At 53.3% G+C, this 7,645-nt stretch overlaps 1 pseudogene; it reads right to left on the reverse strand.

Moving 5' to 3' along the window:
- Positions 1-7,264: 7,264 nt before the first annotated feature.
- Positions 7,265-7,398, reverse strand: LOC123818012 (annotated as a pseudogene).
- Between the last annotated feature and the right edge of the window lie 247 nt (positions 7,399-7,645).

Genomic DNA, 7,645 nt, shown 5'->3' on the forward strand with positions numbered 1-7,645 from the left:
AAAATGTGTTCGGCTTCTATGGTTGAGAGGTTAAACCTGAATGAATCAATATCACAAATTTATGTTTTACGCACTGATGTAAAAAATCTATTTTACTGATTTGGACCATGAAATTGTAAGTGATTTATTGTCTTTCAAAAACGACAGAGGTTTCGGTTAAGATAGTGGCGTGAGGAAACACAGGACCCCAAACCTCCCATGACCACATCAAAATTACAACTAAATTACAGAAGAAAAACCCCATCATTCGGAACACCTGAAATCCAGCTCAACAGAAGTCCTCTGAGGATGAAAAGAAGAAGCCACATTGGGACTGAAAAAAGAAAAAAGAGATGCGCAGAGACATCGAAAAGGTTGCTATGTAACTGTTGACGCGCTGCTATTACCCGTGTACCCCGGGTACCCACACCACGGGATGACAGGCGAGTGTCATTTCAAAGGCCAGCGTCCGCATGCGGACCCCCCTGGGTGGCATGGGGGGAGGCAGCAGGGAGTGAGGCAGCGGTGCGCCAGTGAGTGGCAGCGACAGAGTCCCAAGGAACAAGTCGATTTGGAGAAGTCGGGCACCATGCGCTCCGGCTCCCACGCTGAGCGAGGCAGCGCCGCAGAAGCGGAGTGGCTTTGGAAGGTGCGCTTCGGCGACGCTACGGCTCCAGAAATTTCGTTAGCTACTTCTCAGGATAGAGTGGTTTTCTGCTACAAAACACAAGCTAAACCAATATAGTCAGTAGAGAAACAAAATGTATAATTACTCTATCAAGGGAGCAAGGGAATAAAGAAAATTAGACTGATGCGGCAAAAAGAGGAAGGGGAAAAGCAACACTATAAACAGATAAATAGAAAATGTGAAGATATTAAAAACGAGACCAGCCATATCAAGGACCATTAAAAATTGTAATAGGTGGAATTCCCTGAAAAAAACAAAGAAACTCAGATTGCATTTAAAAAGTGATAAGCCTTTTACAAGACGTGCATCTAAATGGAAAACATGAAGATATGAAAAACCAGAACAGCCATAAAAATTTAAATAGACTAATTAAAAAAGTAAACGGACGACATTCTATTAAGATACAAAGAAACCTGGATTGCATTTAAAAAGTTATATGCTTTTTACGTGAAGTCCACCCAAAGCCTACTACCCCAGGAGAGTGGGGGATGCAGGGATGGATGAGGACAAGAAAAAATAAAGAAAGTAGGGCTTGTGATAGCGGTCAAGGCAGAGAGCATTAATGAGAACAAAACAGATATTTACATTAATGAAAGATGTTCATTAAGCCCTGACTGGTGTGGCTCGGGGGTTGGGTGTCATCCTGCAAACTGAAGGGTCACTGGTTCGATTCCCAGTCAGGGCACATGCCTGGGTTGCGGGCCAGGTCCCCAGTTTGGGGCGTGCGAAAGACAACCAACTGATGTTTCTCTCCCTCTCTTTCTTTCTCCTTCCCCTCTCTCTAAAAGTAAATAAATAAAACCTTTAAAAAATGGTCACTAAGAAGATATAATAATTAATAGAACAAAAGCCCCCCGTCTCAGGCCCTCTCTCCCAGAGCTGGCTGCACCCCATAAAGCATCACTGACCCTCATTGTTTTGTGAGCCTTGATCCTCGGGACTGGAAAATTACTGGACGTGCCCTGAAGGCGCAGAGGCTCGGGGACTTCTGAAACAGGGCAGACCAGACCACAAGGACCACCGGACCCTGCAGCCGCAGATGACACCGAGACAGGCTGCAGCCTGCACAACACCCCCTGCAACACCCGGCTCCACAGCAGCCCAGCCACCTCACGCTCGCAGCCCCACCCCTCACACCTGGTGCCCGGGCTGGGCCTTGCCCCCACCCAGCCCCGCCCCTCCCTTGGGGAACTGAAAACAGAACCTTTCCTCTCGGCACTTTCCTCTCTTTGCGGATTCTCTCACGGCCCGCGTCATCGACCGCCCCAACAACAATAATGATTCTCTATGACCTGAGCGGCATAGCTTTACAGTCATAAAGCAAACACTGTTAGAAATACTAAAATTGGACAAGGCAACGACAAATAGAGACATTGAGTCTTCAAAAGAATTAAAAGGTCAAGTAAATTTTAAAATCTGCTGTAACTCTGTATCAATAAATTTAAAAATATAAACATGATTGTTTAGAAACTTTTTTTTTGGAAAACATGAATAAACCAGTAAGTATAGAAAAAAAAATGTTGAGCAAAAAGAAAAAGGGCTCATGGGCATGGACAACAGTGTGCTGGTTGTTGGGGAAAGGAACTAACTGGTAAGGGGAAAAAATTGTAAAAAAAGATTAAATAAAAAAAGAGAAAAAATGGAAAGGGTAATCACAGATTTATCTCCCCCAAATAGTCCAAGCCAGTTTCTTGTAGTAATGGGTAAATTCCATCAGCTCTTCCAAAAAGTTATAGATAGTATTTTTGTTGTTGTTGTTGTTATCCAACTGTTCTAGATACCGCATTCTACAAGGCTGGTAGAACCTTGGACAAAGGCGCCAAAAGAAAACTGTACATAAACAAAGATGCAAAACACCAAATAAAATATTAGCCTGTCAAACCCGGCAGTCAGTCCAAAGACTGGAGCCCAAGGAGATGTAAAACTGTGGGATCTACTACCGACCGTAATGTGCTACATCGACAGAGAGGAGCAGGAAAAAAGAGTGTTTTAACAGAGGCGCCAACCAGTTCTGAGAAACCGTAGCCTAGGAATAGACAAAGCTCCTCCACGTTGATAAAAAAATCTCAGCATGAGCTTCTGTGCAGTGACACACCATAAATAAAATAAAAAGAAAAAAAAATCCAGGAGAAACATGGAGTGATAAAGGTAACGGTAAGAGCCAACAGTAACACAGGGGTTCTCACCTGCCAGGAGCTATGCCAGGCATGTCACATGGACTACTCAGCCACCATAGACAGGTATCCCTAGTGTTACTGTCATTACTCCGATCTAGCAGGTGGAATTGGGGGGCCACACGTGTGCTGGAAGGACTCGTGTCTACACCGGGCATTTGCTGTTGTGGGCTGTTCAGGACCCGGTTCTCTGGCGCCAGCCCTCCTGGGGCACGTGAACCGAGGCAGCCAGGTAGGGTCCTTTGGCTTCAGAGCCCGCGGAGCGTGGGCCTCACCTGTGGGCGTGGACGGCCTGAAGGACGTGGACCTGAAACTCCCGGGGCCGTGGGTGCTCCTGGCTGCCTCAGGGGGGCCCGACCCCCGAGGGACGCAAGGAGGGCACACGGGGCGAGCAGAGGCGAGAGGTTAGGGGCCAGAAGGGCCGGCCCGACGGCTCGTCCCGGCTGCACTGGTGCCTGAGGAGAGAGCCACTGCTGGGCTCCAGTTCCTGGGTCCCCGAGCCCTCCCTCCGTGGGCTGATCGGGACGGGTCACCTGACCCTTGGAGTCTAATATCTATCCGCAATACGTACAGAGAGACTCCACCTACTGCGTGAGGATAAAGAAGATGTGTCTTTGTACACATCAGCAGTACAAAGACACGTGATTGGACCCTCGACAGAGAAATACCAGCGGGGTTCACTCTGGACCTCCTGTGTGGGGGTCCGAGCCTCTCTGCGGCGGCGGGCTGGGTCCTGTTTTTCTCGGCTCCTCCTGAGGGCTCCCCACCGCCGGGACCCCGTGGGCCGTCCACGCTGGGCCGTGGCCTGCGCAGGAGACCCTCAGCCCGGGACCCCTTCCTCCTGGTCACAGGGCTCCCTCACTCGGCTCCACGGAATAATCTTCCTTACACGTGGGGTCGGAGATGGGGGCCGTCATTAAGAGCACACTCCTTCCGCACGGCTAAGGGACTGAGAAGGGACGTCCCCGCGTGGACCTCTGGGAGCGCAGCGGGGGTGCACTCGGGCTGGGGGCCGGTCATTAACCGGCTCCTTCCAGCGGAGTCCGCGGCTGCCCTCCCTCGTGGCCCGCCGCGCGCCCCTAACGACGCCGCGGCTCCTCCGGGCACGACTCTTCTTCCTTAGCGCGTGGCCGCTTTGGAACAGAGCCGATTGCAGATTCTGTTTTATCCCACTTCTGCAAGTCAGCGGTGGGGCCATGCTTCTTTGGTGTCGAGAATAAAAAGCCCCCGATGGCAGGTTGGTACAGAGCAGAGGGAGGGCTGTCGGCCCGAGCACGGGGCACCGACTGGCACCGGTGACAGTTCGGTGCACGGGTCTATCGGAAACCCGTTCCGTGCTCGGCGGCGTGAAGGATTCGAACTGCGGACCTGACAGCGGCCTCCCGCTCGAAGAGCTTCCAGCCTGGTTTGGGAGAGACCGTCTGGGGCGCCGAGATGCTGGGGGCGGCGCGGAGATGCGGGGGGCGAGGGTGGAACCGGCAGCGGGTCCTGGAAGCCGAGGTGCCTCCAACCTGTGTGTTGGACACCCGTTCCTTGGGGACGGGAAGGAGGAAGTTCAAGACACGCGCGGATGTGTGCACATCTGTGGGACAGTGATGCCAGATGCACCGGACGCGGGTTCATCCCGTCTCTCCGGACACAGTGCACTGGACGGCGAGTAGTGACCATCTGTCAGCCGGGATTACCCACAATGCCCAGTTCTACTGAGGGAGCCGGGGGTCTGGGTGTGGGGCAGGAACTTTCAAAGAGATCATTGTAGCATTAAAAAAAAAATTAGAACTAGCCCTGGCTGGTGTAGCTCAGTGGATGGAGCGCGGGCTGCGAACCAAAGTGTCGCAGGTTCGATTCCCAGTCAGGGCACATGCCTGGGTTGCAGGCCATGACCCCCAGCAACTGCACATTGATGTTTCTCTCTTTCTCTCTCTCTCTCTCTCTATCTCCCTCACTTCCCTCTCTAAAAATAAATAAATAAAATCTTAAAAAGAAAATTAGAACTGCAATAGACCGAAACACATCGAACTGATACTTCAAAATGTTTTCATTGTTATATTCTAGGTGGCTTAGGGAACCAACCCATTAATCTGATATAAATAAAGGGAGGGAAACAAACATCTACCCCGCCTTCCAAACATGAGGGGAAAATTCTTCTCTGAAGAAGAATCACGGCTCATACGTGTCAAGGGAAGGAACACGAGAACACCGCCCTGTGCAGCCCAGATAAAACCATCACGCAAAACCCCGTGACCACTGTCGGTGAAACCGGCAGGTGACGTGCGAACAGCAGACTCGACCCCTGGCAGGTCAGGCCGACACCGTCGGAACCCAGGAGCCCGTGTCAGCCTCGCTAAACTGGGCACGTGGACGGTTGGGGCCTCCTGGGGAAAAGGCAGAAAGAAAGCCCGCGGCATCCTGCGTGAGGCTTTCTTGAAGAGTCCACGCCTGAATCTCATGAGGCTCCCGGGCGGACGGGAGGTGTGGGAGCTGGAGGATGAGGCCCCACGAGGTCACACTGCCAAGTTCAGACCGTGCAACTGCAGGGACCCCTGATCAGGGGGTCATTCGGGGCACCCAGTTCCGGTTCCCACACGCCCACGGGCGCGTCTGAGGCCGTGTGGGGACTGACCGCATATGCCCGGATGCCGGGCGACCTTAGGAATTACTACTTATTTTGTTGGGGCGTAGCAGTCATCGTGGTTATATTTTTAAAGTATCTTCAACTGCATGAGATTCATACACTAAAGCCCCGATAAGGGACACCATGCGTCGGAGAGTTGCTGTGATCTGCTCCAGGGAAACGAAAAGAAAATCCAGGCGGGCGCACATCGGAAACCACAGCGGAACGTGCGGACTAGACGCTGCCGGTCTCCGACTTCTGCGACTTTTGAGAATTTCCATCAGGGAACTCAGTTTCCCGTTCTCCTCCCAGAAGCATTCCCCGCTACCGAGCAGGGGGCCGCAGCTCCCTCTCCACCTGAAGTCCGAGGAGGCGAAGCAACTGCGCCCCCCCAGCCGACTGGTCCCGGCCCACCCCAGCCAGGAGGCGCCCGGCCCCGGGGTCAGGCCTGTGCGGAGCCGCCGGGCCTCCGCGGGTTAACAGCCCCGGCGGCGCGGCGCGGCGCGGCCCCGCAGCTGCCCGCAATTAGGCGGCCCGGCGGGGGAGTCCTGCCCGCGCGATTGGGACTAATTGCTCGCCAGCCTCTCGCTCGGGCGGATCGATGGGAGTGGGAGTGGGAGTGGGAATCCATTAGGGAGAGGCCGGGCAGGGAGCGGCGGCTTTCCGGTGAGTGTGCACGTCCTCGGCTACGCAGCCGCGTCGAGGGGTGTTCCCCGCGCGCCCGGGCACCCCACCCTCCCGTTGCCACGGGAGAATCACCCTGCGACTCACTCTCCCGGTCTCCCTTTGCCCCCAGGGACAGCCTTCCTCCCCCACCCCCCCGACTCCGGTCTCGAACGGGAAGGGGCCTGTCTCTGCCGCGAGCAGCGCTGTGGCCTGTGTCCTGGAGACACGCTGCGTCCCGGGAGCGAGGCCGAGCGCAAGCCCGCCCGCGAGGCCCGGGAGGCCCAGGAGGGCTCCGCAGGTGCGCTGGGAGCTGGGCCTGGGGGGCGGGGCAGCTCTTCGGGATGAAGGAGACGCGGATCAGGGGCTCCCGGGGCCCCGAGAGGACGGCAGTTTTCACGGAGGCAGCGTCACCGGACTCCGCTGGGCTCCGAGAATTCACAGCTGCGGAGTACCCGGTCCGGCCCTCCAGGGCCCCTGCGCCCCGGCAGGTTCAAAACCGCAGCAGGATCGCGGGGGAGCTGTTTGTGGTGCCCGGGGACGGCGTGTGGAGGGTCTTGGACACCCCCCCCCACACACACACCACCACTAAGTCACATTTTCTCATGTAGCTGAATTTTTGTTAGAACAAAACACACACACACACACACACACACACACACACACACACACACACAGAGTTTTGAGCTTTAGCCTACTTTGAAATTCAGGGGTATTCTGATGAAGCGTGTGGGTTGTGCTGTTTGGGGGAATACACGGCTGAGCGCACCTGAGGTGCTCCGCCAGCAGGACTCGGTCACAGAGAAATCCCTGCGCGTCGGCGACTAAAGTGCCTCCGCAGACGAGACATAGAGACCCAGACTGATTCGGGCTGTGCATGCTTCTCCAGAAAGAACATGCATTTTTAAAAAAAGATTTTATTTTTATTTTAGTTATTTCTAGAGAGGGGGGAAGGGAGGGAGAGAAACGCCCATGTGAGAGAGAAACATCAATGAGTTGCCTCTCGTTTGCGCCCCAAGCCAGGACTGAATCTGCAACCCAGGCAGGCGCCGGTGAGGGAGATTTGAACCCACGACTTTTCGCGTTGCAGAAGGGCGCCCGACCAGCTGAACGCACTGGTCAGGGCATATGCATTTTTTTAAAAACCATGTTTCTTCTTATATGTATCAAAACCCACACTGAACGATGAGTTCTCTGGGTTGCAAAAGAGGATTTATTTTTCACACCTGTATGTAATCCTTGCTTTCAAATGAAACAACCTGCATCTTTTTTTAGGTGTTTGTGAAAACTGAACAAGAACCACATTGTTATTTTGCAACTTTGTGCAGAGAAAAATTGTTGTTCCTCTTGCACTAAAAGTGCAGTAAGTCTGGAAGGTATTAAAGTAAAACTATCGTAGAGGAAAAAGGATGATAATTCGTTAACTTTTTACTTCAAATATGAACCAAAGCAACTTTTTAAAGCACTGAAGAATATTTGCCTGCTTCAAAAGCAGGGTCAGCTCTGGCTGGGTAGCACAGCTGGTTA

This window comes from Phyllostomus hastatus, unplaced genomic scaffold (genome assembly GCF_019186645.2).
Source record: "Phyllostomus hastatus isolate PE091 unplaced genomic scaffold, TTU_PhHast_1.1 phas_contig_244, whole genome shotgun sequence".
Classification (NCBI taxonomy): Eukaryota; Metazoa; Chordata; class Mammalia; order Chiroptera; family Phyllostomidae; genus Phyllostomus; species Phyllostomus hastatus.